The following is a 17,023-nucleotide window of genomic DNA, read 5'->3' on the forward strand; positions in this document are numbered from 1 at the left end:
ATCAGGTGCGAAAAGCTAAAATCTTCACCAAATTGGACCTGAGAGGAGCCTATCATTTAATCAGAGTTAGAGAGGGAGATGAGTGGAAGACAGCTTTTCGCACGAAATTCGGGTTATTTGAATATTGTGTGATGCCCTTTGGCCTGTGCAACGCCCCGGCGGCGTTTCAATTCTTTGTGAATGACATATTAAGAGAGCATCTGGATGTCTTTGTCATCGTCTATATCGATGATATCCTAATCTACTCTCAGACTACCCAAGAACATGTGAAGCATGTTCAGTTGATTCTGCAACTCCTTCAGGATAATCACCTCTTCGCCAAACTAGACAAATGCTTCTTCCATGTCCAAAAAGTGGACTTTTTGGGGTTTGTAATCTCTGCTGCTGGGATACATATGGACCCTGCTAAGGTCGCTGCTATTACCAGTTGGAACAGTCCTACAACAGTCAAAGAAATACAGTCCTTTTTAGGGTTTGCCAATTTCTATCGGCGATTCATAAATCACTTCTCAGACATAGTAGCGCCCATCACTAGATTGTTAAAAAAGGGGGTTGCATTTGAATGGGATGATGCAGCAGAAAAAGCTTTTAGACAGTTAACCCCTTCCATGCTGGACGGATTCCCCTGCTGTGCTGATCTTTTCCTGCGCGGGCGTGGTCATGACGGAACGGTTCCGTCATGAGCACAGCTCAACCGTGGCTCATGACGGAACCGTTCCGTCATGAGCACCGAAGGGGTTAAAGAACAGTTTTACATCTGCTCCCATCATTCGACATGCAGATGAAACACAGCCCTATTACATCGAGGCTGATGCTTCGCAGTATGCCGTGGGAGGGGTACTGTCACAAAGAGACGCTCAAACTGGAAATCTTCATCCTGTTGCCTATTTTTCTAAAACCCTTTCTCAGGCCGAACAAAACTATACTGTAGGTGAACGCGAACTCTTGGCCATCAAAATGGCCTTTCAAGAATGGCGTCATTACCTGTTGGGATCCCCACACACCATCACCATATACTCGGACCATAGAAACCTGCAGTTTTATAGATCGGCCCGAGCGCTTACTCCTAGACAAATGCGATGGGTATCTTTTTTCTCGGAATATGATTTCATAATCACCTTTCGTCTAGGCGCAAAACAAGGCAAAGCAGATGCTCTATCACGACTTGGTAAAGAACAGAAGTCTTCCGATGACATTCCAGTGCCCATAATCCCCTCCAACAGGATAGTTGCAGCTAACTCTGAGACCAATACGTTTACTAGTCAATTGATGTCAGCTTACCACATTCTTGATAAAAAAGCATGGCTCACAGACAAGACAAATACCATAGTGGGTGATATGTACTATCATGACAACCGTCTTTTTCTCCCCACTAAAGAAACCCAAGATGTGATCATTAAATGGTGCCATACGCTGCCCATGGCGGGTCATCCCGGAGGTGATAAAACCTTATTGACATGCCAATGTTGGTTTTGGTGGCTGGGCATGGCACAAGATATTGATGCATTTATCAAAGCATGTCCCACGTGTGCACGTCAAAAATCCTCACACCAAGTTCCGACAGGTCTGTTACATCCTTTGCCTATCCCCGACACACCATGGTCGTCCATTAGCATGGACTTTATCACCGACCTCCCACCGGTACAAGGTTTCACCACTATTTTAGTCATAGTGAACATGTTATCGAAAATGGCCCATTTCATCCCTCTTAAAAAAGTCCCTACGGCCCTAGTGCTCTCTGATGTGTTTATTGATCACATTGTCAAATTACACGGGGTGCCTTCTATTATCGTTTCTGACAGAGGCCCTCAATTTGTATCTAAATTTTGGCAAGGGCTATGTAAGGCTTTACAAATAGACCACCGTCTCTCTTCAGCATACCATCCTCAAACGGACGGGCAAACGGAGAGAACCAATCAGACTTTAGAACAATACCTCAGTTTAACCAGCACTACTTCGTCTGATTGGCTCCAAGCTCTCCCTTTGGCGGAATCTGCGTATAATAATGCCACCAACTCTGCTACCAAAGTTTCTCCCTTCTATTTTACTACCGGATATCATCCCAAATTCCTGCCCCTAGCTCTATCACACAGTAAAGTGCCTGCAGTAACAGATCGCTTTGCTCACCTCAAGTCCTTATGGGAACAGGCTAAACTCCACCTACTCCGTGCTAAACAGTCCATGAAAAAACAGGCTGACAAACACAGACGCCCTTCCCCGGAGTATAAAGAAGGAGAACAAGTTTGGCTTTCCACCAGAAACATCCAACTACCAGGTCCCCGTAAATTACAACCTAGATTCATGGGGCCGTTCTCAATTTCACGAGTTATCAACCCTGTCACTTATAGGTTGGAACTCCCTCACGACATGCAGATTCATCCTGTCTTTCATGTTTCCCTTCTTAAACCATATAGCCCTCCCTCATTCCCTGAACCTCCACCCCCTCCCATAGTGGTGGAAGGAGAACCAGAATATGAAGTCAAAGAGATCCTAGATTCAAGAAAGATGAGAGGCAAGGTACACTACCTCATTGATTGGGTGGGTTATCCCCCAGAGGACTGAACATGGGAACCCGTCGAAAACATACATGCCCCCACATTGATACGAAGGTTTCATGCTAGACATCCCTCCAAGCCACGACCTAAGAGGGACCCTTAGGGGGGAGAACTGTTACAGGTAGACATTCACTGCAGGCCCTAACTCAACTACGTATCCCACAATGCATCAGAGTAGCGGTCTCTTGTGTGCCTTCCCAGACTTCCTGGCGAACACAGCTGTGGAGGATGGGTTATAAGCAAGGGACACCCGCCTCTCTGAGCTTGGCTTTGTTTCCTGTTGAAGCCCCGCCCTGCTCCTGATTGCAATACCTGATGCCTGGTCCTAATTGCAATACCTACGTTTTGAAGCTCCTGCTTGTCGCGCACCGTTGTGTGTGTTATTTTCCTTTGAGAATTGACTCTCGAACTCTGGCAATAGACTCTCGAACTCTGATACTATTACGGGCCTCTGAGACTCCCCCAGGGAATCCACGCAAGGACATGCTAGGTGCTAGTGTAAGACTGTGTGTTTTCCCGCTATCAAGAATCACGGATATCGGACGCGAGAGAGATCGCGTTTTCCATTGTCATGGATTTACCCCAGAGAAGCCGCGCAATACCGCATTGATTTCTTTAAAGTTCTTCCCTGTCTCCATTTGCATATCCAGAACTTCCAGCCACTGCTTTACTAACCTTCGGGAATCCTGAGAGACGTTAATGTTTGAAAGGTACACTGTACCTTTAAGACGCGCAGAGAGCGCGTAAGAGACTTCAGAGCATTCTTTATTTTTTATATTTTTTTATTCGTGCTTCCAACGGAGAACAATTTCAGAGAGCACACTTCTCGAGCAGCGACCAGCTGTTAATCAAGGATACGGGACGTACCTAACCTTGTGGATTGTTCCCTCCTTCCTGCAGAACGTGAGTGAAGGGAAAGCTAAGTACTGGGTTTTCTTTTACCGTTATTGCCTACACCCACAGAAGTAAGTGGATTGGGAAACGCTATTTTGGGAACTAACGACTTTGAGGAGCCTTTTTGTTTCGTGTTCTGATAATCCTGACACTGCCAGCTAGCATCTGCTTTCCATCGAATCGGCACCTAACAGTCTGAAACTCTACACTTGTTATCCCCTCAAGAGGGGCTGTTACCCCTGTCTGATTTATATTCCTGACTTAAGGAAAGGTGTTGCTGGTCCCTGAGTAAGTTTGTGTGGGCACACAAAGGCATAAGATTATACAAAGATTACCTGTTAAATATACCTTTGGCATTGTTAAGTGACCTGTCCTTTTCTGCCTTTGTTTTGTATCGCTGCAGGTTCTTTCATTCTCTGCCATTCACTGTCCTGCTGAGAGCTCCTGGTTAACTCCCCTTGGTGCCGACTTCCTGTCTCTCCCCTCCCTAGAGATACTGCCCCCTTTTTGGTGTTCAAAATATCAAGGAGGGTGCTATCTCGGAGGAGAGGAAAGGCCTGTTCTTCGCTCCTGTGGATTTTGGCAACACTCTGTTCCTGCCGCCTGAGGCCTCGACATGAGGACTACACCTGAGGAGGAAAGACTCACTGTACCTTAACTGCACCAGCAGCCCCTGAGGACATCCCCTGAGGAGGGACTCTCAGTACTTTAACTGCCGCAAGCTGCCCTTGAGTACTACCCCTGAGGAGGAAAGACTCACTGTACCTTAACTGCACCAGCGGCCCCTGAGGACTGCCCCTAAGGAGGAAGGGAATCACTGTACCTTAACTGTGCCAGCAGCCCGTGAGGACTACCCCGGAGGAGGAAAGCCTCACTGTACCTTAACTGCGCCAGCGGCCCCTGAGGAGGAAGGGACTCACTGTAATTTAGCTGTGCCAGAGACCCCTGGGGAGGAGGGACACACAGTATCTTAGCTGCACCAGTGGCCCCTGAGAACTGCCCCTGAGGAGGATGAAACTAGAGATGGATCTCGACGCTCCTGATCGACATTGAGAAGAGGTGAAGATGTGACTACGTCCATCATGCAAAGATCAGACTCTATGGCATGGAGAACAAAACACAACTGGAAATGGCATCAGAGATGTCAAGGAGGTGAGGAGTAAGGACTCTCTGCACCTTAGCTGTGCAATGGCCTCTGAGGACCGCCCGCGAGGAGGAGGGACTCTCTGTATCTTAGCTGCGCCAGCGGCCCCTGAGGACTGTCCCTGATGAGGAAGAACCTGAAGGCGAATCTTGACACTCCTGATTGGCATTGAGCAGAGGTGAAGTTGTGACTACGTCCATCATGTTTGATGTTTTGCATGAGCAAAATGCTGCTAGATCTATGCTTCCCATGGTTCCAGGTCTAATCAAACAGGCCATGCAGTTGTTTGTTACTCCAGCTACTTTTGAAGTTCACTGTGTCACTAAAGTGGACGCCTATTGGCCCAATCGTGTAAAGTTCAATTTCTATGCGCTAACCCAGATCCTAGTGCTAACATCCCAAGTGTATGTTGTGCATGTTTGTGAATGTGGCCTGGGTAGTACATGCATTGTATGAGTGAGCCAGAGTAATGGAGGCCTCTCTCTGGTCTCTGTGCACAAGACAGATTAATGGAGGCCTCTGGGTCCCATGTGGAAGCCTCTCGCCTGTCCCTGTGCACAAGACAGATTATTGGAGGCCTCTGGGTCCCATGTGGAAGCCTCTCGCCTGTCCCTGTGCATAAGACAGAGGGGCAGTTGTTTTCCCAGACAGTGGAAGTGTTTTGCTGACATTCCTGAAGCTAGAGGAGGAGACCTAGACACTGAAGTGGAACAGAGGGGACAAGACCCCTTTGTAAATTAATTTAGGCCTTTTGCTGTGAGGAGCTGCTGATTTGTCTACCTGTAGCCTGCCCTTTGGTGGTGGGTTGTGGTCTCTGTTGTTTAGGTGAAAGGGACCGCTTTCACTGAGTCCAGCTTTTTGTCTCTTCTCTGATCACTGCTCAGTGTGACTTTTGAAAGCTCACACCTCGTTGTGCCTCTGCTGTGGATGCTCCAGGTTGGCGACTATGCTGCTGTGAGGAGCATCACTCTACTCTATATTGTGGAGCTAAAGTCCTAAGACACAGCTCTGCAGGCCACGTCATGCCCTCTTGCACTCCAATGTGTCCTCGTCGGTCTAGCTTTAGGTGTCTGCCAGGTTCATAATAAAATCAAAGAAATATTAAAAGTAATCTAAGTATACTGGGACTTTGGGTCAACACTCTTCAGCCTCTGGTCTGGTCGAGTTTCATTCAGTTTTAAATCCACCCAAAGGAGAGCATTCAGTGCGGGCCACTTGGACATTCCACTTCAGCCCTAGGTGCTATTTTCTTTAGTTTGAGCTGTTTTGCCTAACCATGTTCATATTCAATGAGTGTGCTGTTCTAGCAGGGCTGGTGGGCACCACTTTACTGTTCTCACCACCAGCCACTCCTCAGGCCATTCCTTTTGTTTAGAGAGCACAAGGCGGTTCCTCTTACCAGGTCCCTTGTTTCACTTTTAGAGCTCCCAGCAGCCTCCCAGTGAGTGCTCAGGCCACTCATTGCAGTGCGCCCCAGCCTGCATGGCCGCTGCTTCTAAACTGGAAGGTCCCACTCAAGCGGTATTGTGCAGACTGCACCATTGCTGTATCAGTTTAAGAAGACCGCCTTGTTTAGAATAAATGTGGTGCCAAAGCCTGGGAGAGTGAGTCAGTCACTTCAGCCTCTGGTTCTTGTGCACTGTGACTAGCAAGGTTTTTGTGATTACTGTTGGAAAATATCCCTGCTTTGGGTTTTCCCCCAAATTTCTGCTTTTACCTCCTAGTTTTCTGACTCTCTATTTGTTGACCTTAGGACTCTGGGTGCTTTCCCACTGTCATTCATTGCTAAAGCGTGTGTGCGTTTTCCAAACATGTTAATAGTTGGTGTATCCCTGATTGGCTTATTTTGAAATACCTGTACGTCCCTTGTACAGTGGTCTAATATACCCAGGGCCTGTATTTCAAATGCTATTAGCTGCATGCAGCACAGATTGTGCCACCCACAAAAGTAGCCTTTCAAACGTGTCTCAGGCTTGCAAATGCAGGACCTGTGCACGCAGCTCACTGCCATTTCACTTGGCATTTAAATATGCTTGCCAAGGTCTATTGTTCTCTAATTACTACAGCTAAGTCCCCCCAAGGTAGGCCCTAAGGGTTCCTGAGGGTGGGGTGCTAAGTAGGTAAAAGATAGAAGGGGAATCCACGTGTGTACATGCCCTGGTAGTGACTAACACTGCCTTTCATTTGCACTACAGTGGCCTGCCCCTCTCATAGAGTAACATGGGGGATTCATTGAAATACTTTCCAGCTGCAGTTTCTGATTGCAGAGGGGTAGACACATGATGTTTCACATCTTTGGATTAGTAATGATAAATCCTCTTCCCTGCTAGTGGTTGGATTTGGCATTACTAATACAGAAGTGGTACTTCTAAAAGTGGGCACTCTGCTGCTCTTCACTTTTGTTGTGACTGACAGCCTGTCTCCAATACACATCTGTGCATTCCCCATAGACAGCCATAAAACACGGGGCACTCAATTACAGTTGCAGGCCTCTGCAGTCTGGTGGGTCTTCCTAGGCAGAGGAGGGGGTGTGGAGCTGACCCCTGGGCTTGAATAGCCATGGTCCCGCTCCCACTAAAGATACTAACCGAACTCCTGGGGTCATCAGGCAGACAGGACTGGATTGGAGGGGACATATGCATTCCAAAGAGGACTCTTTGATCTATCCTCCCTTCAAAGGCATTTCAGGTTATAAGTACTGGAGCTGCCCCTTAGAAGGGCAGAGATAGTTTTGGGCTAGAATTATCATCAGCTGAACCAAGCGCTGCACATTGCCAGAGAAGATATAGTGCCGCCTCAGCGGACCGCATCTGGGCTGAGCGGTCTCAACAGCACAGCTCGGAGATTCTTACAGTGGATATAATGCCGCCTCCGGGCCGAGCGGTCCCAGCAGCACAGCTTGGCGCTCCTTACAGCGGATATAGCGCAGCATCTGGAGCGAGCGTTACCAACAGCACAGCTCTGCGTTCCTTACAGCAGATATAGCAACGCCTCTGCAGGCCATATCTTGGCCAAACAGTCCCAACAGCACAACGCAACACTCTTTACAGCGGATATAGAGCTGTCTCCGCGGGCCACATCCAGAGTTAGCGGTCTCAACAGCACAGCTCGGCGCTCTTTACAGCGGATATAGTGCTGTCTCCGCGGGCCGCATCCGGAGTTAGCGGTCTCAGCAGCACATCTCGGTGCTCTTTACAGCGGATATAGTACCGCCTCCATGGGCCCCCTCCGCCGTACCGGGAAGCACACAGGCTTCTTGGAACGGAACCTAAAGAAATTTTTTCATAGTGTTCGTGTGGGGGCAAAGGCCATTGTCCCCCATTTGGCAGGAGGGTGCCCCGAGCACTGTGGCATCACTGTACTCTCCCAGCAGCTCTGGTTTTGCTCCGCACACTGTAGTACTCCAGGTGTGGCGACACCAAGGCTTTAAGTGAGCCGGGTCTTGCCGGTGCTCTGCAGACTCCAGCTGTGGTGATGCCAAGGCATATGTAATCGTAACGTTGTTTTGATCAATGATGCTCTGTATTACTGTGATAATCCCAGTGTGATCGATGCCAAAGTGGGCATAGTGTCAATGCCGTGTTTGATCAATGTTGGTCTGTACAACTCTGCTAATCAGAGGGGGTTACACGCTAAAGTAGACACAATATTGATGCCGTCTTTGATCAGTGATGCTCCATAGAACTGTGTGAAACCTCGTGTGACGCATGCGGAGGTTTGCCCGATCAGTGTTACTTAGCATTACAGTGATGGATCAGCTGTGGGTTATGTGGACGCATCCCTAATGCTGATGGGTTCATTCACATGCGTGATACATGCCAAAGTACATGCAATCTTCATGCGGGTGTGATTTGTTTTGCTCACCATACCAGGATATTCAAATGGTGATATCTGACAATGCATGCGTCATACTCATGACGTTCTTATCCTAATGTGTATTTAATATAACGTTTATAATTTCGACTTTTCTTGCAGCGCATTCAGGGGCATATTATCAAGAGATATATCGCTGCCTTTTCGGCACATAGCGCCGAAAAAACGGCGATTTTTTTTTATCTCAATATTATCAAGGCATCGCTAACATGCATTAGCGCATGTTAGCAGCCGATTTTGTAACGCATCTCATGACAGCGATAGATATCGCTAATGAGATGCAAAGTAGGCGTTCCCTCCTAAGACAAATATGAGAAATGATCACAAACCAACATCGCGGTATTAACAACGCGGCCCCTGAACAGCGAAGCGATAACAAAAGGCGTGCTGAGCCCCCATTATCGCATGATTCCAAGGCTTGCAAAAAACCTGACTTAGCCTTATTGCCTATGGGAGGTGGATTGTATGGTTAAGAAAACACTGTCGTATCAGCGAGCTTTTCTATTATCGCTGCTCAGTTATCTCTAGATTCCTCGCGATAATGGGTGTTTTCGCCGCTATCGCTGGATTTCTTATCGCCTTTGAGATGAACGTTGATAATACCGCGCTATCACGGCGATGAAATACAGCGATAGCCGGCGATAAGAGAAACAGCGCGAAGCGCGCTTTGCGATAATTATCGCAACTCGTTGGTAATATGCCCCTCAGTGTGGCGCTGCGTGTGTGCGGGTGACATACTAATGTTCAAAAGTCACCTCGATGATAAGCTTCTCTGTTCTGTGCCAAGCTACCAAAAGGTGAGCATAGGTTATGTTTCATGTGTGACTTCCTTACCGTGGCACAGGTGGTCAGGTCTGCCTGGCTGAGGTGATTGCCCTAGCCAACCAGAAGCGGCCAGGTGTGACAATCACGAATGCACATCCACCGAAAAATAAGTGCACTTCCTTGCCACGGCTGGTAGACCACTACATTACTTTGCCAATGCTATTCTTTATTCATTATTTACCTTTTTTTCTCATCCTTGTGTTTAAACTTTATCTTCGGGTTACAGTAATTCAAAACCTATTTTCTGCACCAAAAAACAGCCATATTATTCTGTCATGGCCATTACAAAGGCCTCTATACCTGTTCTAAGAATACCTGCCTGTCAGGAAATCCCTGCTACACATTGGTGATTTTTAAGTAGAAGTTGTATAGCATGCATTTGGCCACCATGTTTAGGTGAAGGCATGTTATTTTTTCCTTCTTTTCGTTTTTGTGATGTATGCTTGCAAAACAAACAAGTTAGTCAAATTAACCATCGCACCGCCTTGCCAAAGCCACACCTATAGGCTTTGCCAGTGCTTGTGTCCATTTGTGAATTTACCTGAAGTGTAAAACGTGGGGTTCTTAGGCAAAGAGAATGAAATAAACAAGGGCCCTAAAAATACTTAAGACGGCACTGCCTTCAGATCTATCCAAACCACTGTTGTGTCTTTAACACGTTTACTATGGCTTGCTCACAATTGATGCAGTTTCTGACGATATTAGTACGGTTGTGGCACTGCACCTCTCTAATGTTTGTGGATAACAGGAAGGTTCTGGGTGTGTGCTGTCCTTTCCACTGCCTGTCCTCGGCTACTCCCTTGGCACTCACGTTTAACAAATGCAAATAGGTCAGACTTATGGTTCTCTTCTATTCCCAACATGGGGTTACACTGCCACCTAGTGGAGACGCTTCTTATCGTGGTTCAACCAACGCCACGTGCGGCCAGTACCGCGCATGCGCAGCACACGTGTCCTGCTCTTCAGTGTGGCCTGGATCCTGGTTCTCTTGTGCTCTCTGATTTCTCACCACTGAGTCTCAGCTTCTCTTTCTCTTCCTTCCTTCCTAACGAAGACCTGCGGCTGCTGCTTATCTTCGAATTCAAGGCATTCTGGGCCTCAAGCTCTTTACTTTGGCTATGGCGTAAAGTGGCTGCAACCTGAGCATAAACTGCAGAATCTTTAAAAGGAGCAGATTTCCTCTACTTCTAGGCTGAAGGAGGCAAAATGATTGGAGCAGGATTCACGTCCCTAACCACTCTCAAGCAACCACTGGCTCTCAAAGGCAAACAAGCCCTAGTTGGGTCATGGCTCAGATCCCAGCCAGACTGGCACTCTGCACATGTGGGTGAGAGAAGTAGCGCTTGGAGGGGTGCTGCTCGGACAGCGCTAGACCGAATCGGCTTGCTTCGTGTCACTCTGTAGCACTCACTTCTCTTTGCAAGCCCAATACTTTTCTAAGATCCCAGACACACTTGCTGTTTTAGGCTTACATAAGGACTCTTTCTCCTGACCTTCTAGAATTGCCTCCCAGAACAACTTCAACTTTCATTATTAGAAGTGGGTGACATTTTCAGCTAAAAAAGAGACAATGTCTTGAAAGGAGACTTGCCCCGCTGCCATTGCTTCAGCTAGGAAAGCTGCCTGGCAGTGATCTTGCTTTGTTATTTGTCCAGCCGTCCCAGCTCTTCTCTGTGGACAGTATTCCTCTTCTCTACATTTCACTGTTAACAGGGAGAGCCATGAATGGCTCTTTTCAATGCAGTCATTTTTAGGTCTGTCTAGAGGCAGGTGTCTGCTCGAGCTCATGTTATGAACAGTAAAACACCTACAGAGAGCAGTCATTGGTTGCTTTGGGTCAGCCCTCTTTATCTATTGGTTGATTTCCATTCACATGCTGGATCAGCAATAGAATACGTGAAGCATGGACCACGTGATCGAGTGACCTAGTCACCTGCTTCTGAAGCGCTGTATTCTTTTCGTTGATTGCCTTGCCATGAAAAGACAGTTACATCCTTGTGTATTGTTCACAGGCTATCCATCAGAAAGGCCTGCGCTCCCCACAGCAGACGCCTGCGCGTTACTGCCCTGTGCGCTGCTTGCGCTCTCCTAATGCCAACATACTCACTGTAACTGAAATCAAAGACTCGAGTCAGTGGCCGCGCGTTCTGTGCTCAGGCGGCTCCCCTCTGGAATGGGTCCCACTTTCTTTGCAATGGATCATCTTCTGTTTTTTATGAAAGCTGTAAAAACTTGTTATATACTCTATAGTATTTATTTTACATTGTGCCCATCTTTATTTGACATACTCAATGTGCAGTTTCTCCTTTTAGCGCCAGGAAGCCTTTGTAGGCCTGTGAAGACCTGGCTCTTCACCAAGCCTTGCCCAGCCTTGGTCCACACAGCTTCTGCTTCAGCACCAGCATACCCCTGGATACCCCTGGTGTGAGTTGTGCGCTACACAAATACTCATAACATAACATACCATAACATACCATTGTGAAGCTATGGCGTCTTGTGATGTTAAACAGTGGTCCACATCCCCAGAACTGCGTCACACTCCAAAAAGATTATCGCACAACCCCACCTATGTTTCAAGACACCAGTTCATATCCCAAGAAGCCAATCGCAAAACACTATGCCCACATCCTAAGACAAAACATCTGTAACACATGAAAGTGATTCCACAGCTACACACCAACCATCCAAGCTTCAATGTACATACTGAGAGGAATTAATGCTGCAAGAATACCACATCCCAAGATTTGCCCATCCAATAACAGAGAAGATAATGCCATAATGTGCCTGCATCCTGTGACACCACAATATGCATTAATAAATAATTCTACAACACCCCACCCACATCAGAACATTACTCCACCAATAATGATGCAACATAACTCCACACCCAAAACTCCACATACACATCCTAAGATGATGATGCCATAACATCACACAAAGACACTGAACACATGGCCCAGGAAAATAACATCAAAATGCCCTCCCTACTTCTCAAGAGATCACATACAGATCCCAAAACGGAAAAACATTTCACCCACATGCCAAGGCATCACGTCAATATCACTAGGAGATATTGCCACCACCACACTAACCACATCCTAAAACAGCACATCTACAACCAAAGCAGAAAAAAACATAATGCAACATTCCAACTTATGACACTGCACTGCTAACCACAGAAACACTGACGACTTTCAAAGGCACCACATCCATATCCCAAGGAGATAATGCCAACACGCTCTGCTGACATCCCAAAACACCAGATCTATATCCAAAACAGACCCTGATTAATACAAGGCACCGTCGCATGGCACAGCACCCTTAAACATAAAAGATAATGTGAAATACCATGCAGACATATCAAGATACCACATCCTCATCCCAAGAACATAATACTACTACATCCTGCTAACAAAGCAAAACATCCCATCTAAACCCCAAGGTGATAATTCCATAACACAATACTTCATCACATGTCACTGCATCCTTAACCACATAAGATAATGTGAAACACAATGACGATATTCAAAGGCACGACATCACTATTCCAAGGAGATATTGCCACATCCTGCCAACATCCCAAAACACATCTACATCCAAAGCAGAACCTACCTTAATAAAATACTGCATTCCATGACACCCCACCCTTAACCACAGAAGATAATGCGAAACACCATGAAATTTCAAGACATTACATTCATTTCCCAAGGATATTGCTCAGCTCCATCCCCTCCAATGGCTTTGCGCAATCGGGCCCAGAAAAGAGGCCGCTGGCCCAAGTCCCTTCCCACTCCAAGTAGGTTTTCTTCTTCACCAGCTTGGCCAGTTGGTGGTAGCGGGAGAGGCTCCTCATGGACACTTTCTCCAGGAACACCATCATCAAGGAATCCTTTCTTTCTGCTAGAAGGCGGTATGTGGCCATCCGCACTTCCAAGGAGCACAAGTGGCTGCACAGGTAATGGCGGCTGATCAGACACACCACCCAGCGGCTCCTATAAATGCTGTCCATGATGTTATCCAAGATGTCTTTGCCGACCTCAAAGTCCCTGCCATGCAGACACACTTTGAAGAATGGCAGTCCCCTCTCTTCCAAGTTAGGGAGGAACTCGCGGACAACCCAAGCCTCATCGCAGCTGCTGTAAGAGACAAAGGCGTCAAAGTCATATTGTCTCTTTTTGCCGTGTCTCCCACGATAGTTCCACCAGGTCTTGAGCATGTAGAAGAGATATGGGAGGTACCAGCGCACCTTGTGATACAGCAGGACAGTGATCAGGAACAGCATGTTGAAAGAGAAAGTCCCAATGAAGAGTGGGTAGCCTTTCAGCATGCTGCAGTCTTTCTCCAAGAAATTAAGATAATTCCTCTCCTGTTGCCCAAAAGAGCATGTCTGAATCTCCAGCTGTGGGACGCTCACTTGGGGGTGAGTGGTCACCCATATTCGGATCCAGGCTTGTTCCCACAAACAATCCAGAGATACATTCTCCAGGTAGATGTAGCGCATACTTTCCACATGGTCGAGCAGACCTTCCTGCAGGGTTTTCACAGGCTGGAACTTCAAGATTAGGAGCTCTATAGAGACAAGGTCTCTAAACATGGTGGCCGTGAAGTGCTCTATCCCAGAATCCTCCAGGATCAGGGTTCTAAGGTGTGTCAAGTTCCAGAACAGCTGCTGAGGAATCAGGAAACTCCTCTTTATGTCCAACTTTAGGTTTCTTAGATGGAGATGACGTAAATTATGAAGATAATACAGGCTGTTTTTCAAGGGACTAACGGATTTATAGATAGGCATATCTGCAGAAGAACTGTAGTACAAATATTCAACGTTAGTAAAAGATGGGAGCCCCAAGCATTCAGTCTTTGTGAGCTCAAGTGGTTGACATTCCACCATGTGGTTTTCCCGAAGGTAAAGTTCTTTCACAAATCTGAAGGGTGAGGGATCGCACGAGTAAATAAAAACCATTGGAGCACTAATGTGAAGGACTTCAAGTGAGCTGCAGTTATTTCTACATACCAGAGTTATTCTAGAGTTTGCTTTCAAAGTGAGAGAATTGAGTTCTCCCGATTTGATTGCAATTTGAGCATTTATCTCAAATGTGATGGATAGCTCCTGAAGCTCACTCATCGCGATCAGGGAGCTATGTTCGTTCTTGATTATGTTACCCCTAAGGCCCAGCACCCTGACACTACTCAAGTGATCAAAATAGAAGTTCTATAGCAGAAAGATGTTATTGTAGTCCAGCTGTAGAGAATGCAGCCTGTCAAGACTAAAAAAGGCATCCTTTTCCAGGGACACAAGATAATTACTGCTGAGAGCCAGTGTCTCCAGATTAGCCAGACAGAAGAGGCGCCCAGAGCCAATATTGGTGATGTGGTTGAAAGACAGACCAGGTGTGTGAGGCTGGAAAGAAAATTGTGGGTCCCCGATGTGCACAGGTCTAGGCTTTTCAACTTATTTACAGAGAGAACGAGGGATCTCAGGTTCAGCAGTTTCTTTGCCATGTCATTTGTGAAATTTCTAAGGAGGTTGCCAGACATGTTGAGAGACCACAGCATGGAGCATCCTTCAAAAGTCTCAGTGGGAAGACCTGGAATAAAGTTGTAGGCGACTGTCAAGTTCCTGACCCCCAGCTGAGACACCACAGTGCAGACATCTTTAATTTTCAGATAGTCCTGATTTTTCATGGCATTTAGGGACAGCATTTCAATGCTCTTTATTCTTGACCGGAGAAGTTCGATGACCTTGAGACCAGTCGCGTCTACCTTGAGGACAGTAAGATGAGGAAAGTTGCAAAATGCATTTTCCTCCACACTTTTTAGATCATTGCTTGTCAAATCGAGGGTGGAACTCTTTGGAGAGAAAACTGTGCTCTTCATCAGGTTGCTTGTGGCAATGCAGTCCGCCTCCCAGACTGCAACAATTTAATTCCTCTTTATTGCTAGGACCTTCAGAGAGGCCAGTGACTGAAGCATAGTGGTCAGGCTGTACAGCCTATGAACCTCATTATCAGATAAAGCTATCATCTGTATTCTATGTAAGGGTTTAAAAAGGTTTTCTTGAAAAGCTGCATCAATTTTCACATTTCTGAGGTCCAAGCTTGTTAGGTTCTCTAATCCACCAAACACCTGATCATTCATGTATATGGTTGGAGTGTGATTAGTGTAATCTCCTTTGATTCCCAGATGTCTCAGGTTGGCAGCACCAAGGAAGGCTCTTGCCGAAACATAAAATGATCCGTACAGATAGAGTCGGGTCAGGTTCTGCTACCGGGAGAACGAGTCTATAAGGACGGTTGGCACGTCTAACACCAGGCACCATGCTCTTAGATCCACCTCCAGGGTCCTCACTGTGCTGCATTTGCTGAAGACCCTGAACCCCTCCAAGGGGAATCCAAAGCAGGTTGGGGCTAACACTCGTTGGAACCCAAGCTTGTCCCACTCGTAGATGTCGCATGTGGCAGTGACCGCGCCTGACACGATGTTACAGCAACCGGCAACCACTGTGCAAACCACGGCCACAGAGAACGTTCTCAGTGCCATTTCACACCGCTGCTGACGAATCAGTGGTTTGAAGTGCAGTTGTCTGTCTGAGCAGCGGTGGTTGTCTGTATGTCTACCAGACAGGGTTATTTTAAGATTAAATGAACCGCCTCCTTCCTCTGTTCTTGTAAGGTACTGAGGCTGAATTGCTGCCCGGTGCAGTGGAAGTTCAAGGCTGGTTCACACCAGAGTTTGAAAGAAATAATATCTGTTGCAACACATTAACTGGGGGCTGGCTGTGACACATGAAAGGCGTGGTTCATGAATTTACATTAAAAAAATCACACAACACTCGTACACCACTTTACAATATACTTTGTACCCAATAATCCTTTGGTGGGAATAGTGGTAAGTGGTAAAAGTAGGTATGGCGCTCTCTAAAATAGGTGACATATTTGAAGTGTCCTGAGGACGCGTTGCAGTGCAGTCCCTTCTGCTACATGATTGTCCCTACATTTGCACACACCCATCCCTCAAAGCTGGTCAGGCGACATGCCCTCACTCCAGTTACTGCCAGTTCTGTCTGTGTCATTGGTAGTCGATGTCCACAACACTTGAGTGGTATCAGGGTAGCTGAACCCCAGCTTGTCGCCCTGTTTTTGGTGAAACTGGCTCAGATCAGTGGACCACCAATGACATCATGGCATGCAGCCCAGCCCTGCTTCAGGAAGCCGACATTCTTCCTCTTATTGGTTGGAAGGGGGCTTGTCCCGCATGGGGGCACCTCAAACTAGTGTGGCCCATCCTGCATCCAAGACCAACCCTCCCCTCCATCGAGCACAAGTAAACCATTGGCAGCCACAACTCTCCCCACAGAGAAGAACAGGAGGGCCAAAGTACATCCTCTTACGCCACTCTATTGGGAGTGATGTCACCAGATGACAGACAGAGTTAAAGTCACTACTCAAGAGTGGTCCTGATCGAGCAGAACCATTGAGAAGAGAAATTGCTGCAGAGTCTGTATCCGCGTCACTATTGGATAGCATCTTCCATGGTCACTGCCTGCTGCTGACGGGGCTTGGGTTACCACCTTCCCAAGGGAAAAATACCAGTTGTTTGTTCTTGTTAACAGATTCTGAAAGGCATTTTTTTTGCCTTTGTTCACTTTTATTACTAGTCATGAGTCATTAACGTTGCTCTAGAACACATTCAAAAGTGCTTTCTGTTTATATTGGCTGTTTGAAGTATGCACAGA

General features: G+C 46.9%; 1 pseudogene; it reads right to left on the minus strand.

Annotated features, from left to right (window-relative positions):
* Nucleotides 1-12,974: 12,974 nt before the first annotated feature.
* On the minus strand, nucleotides 12,975-15,828 carry LOC146859314 (uncharacterized; annotated as a pseudogene).
* Nucleotides 15,829-17,023: the final 1,195 nt, after the last annotated feature.

The sequence above is a fragment of the Triturus cristatus genome, chromosome 3_2 (assembly GCF_964204655.1).
Source record: "Triturus cristatus chromosome 3_2, aTriCri1.1, whole genome shotgun sequence".
NCBI lineage: Eukaryota > Metazoa > Chordata > Amphibia > Caudata > Salamandridae > Triturus > Triturus cristatus.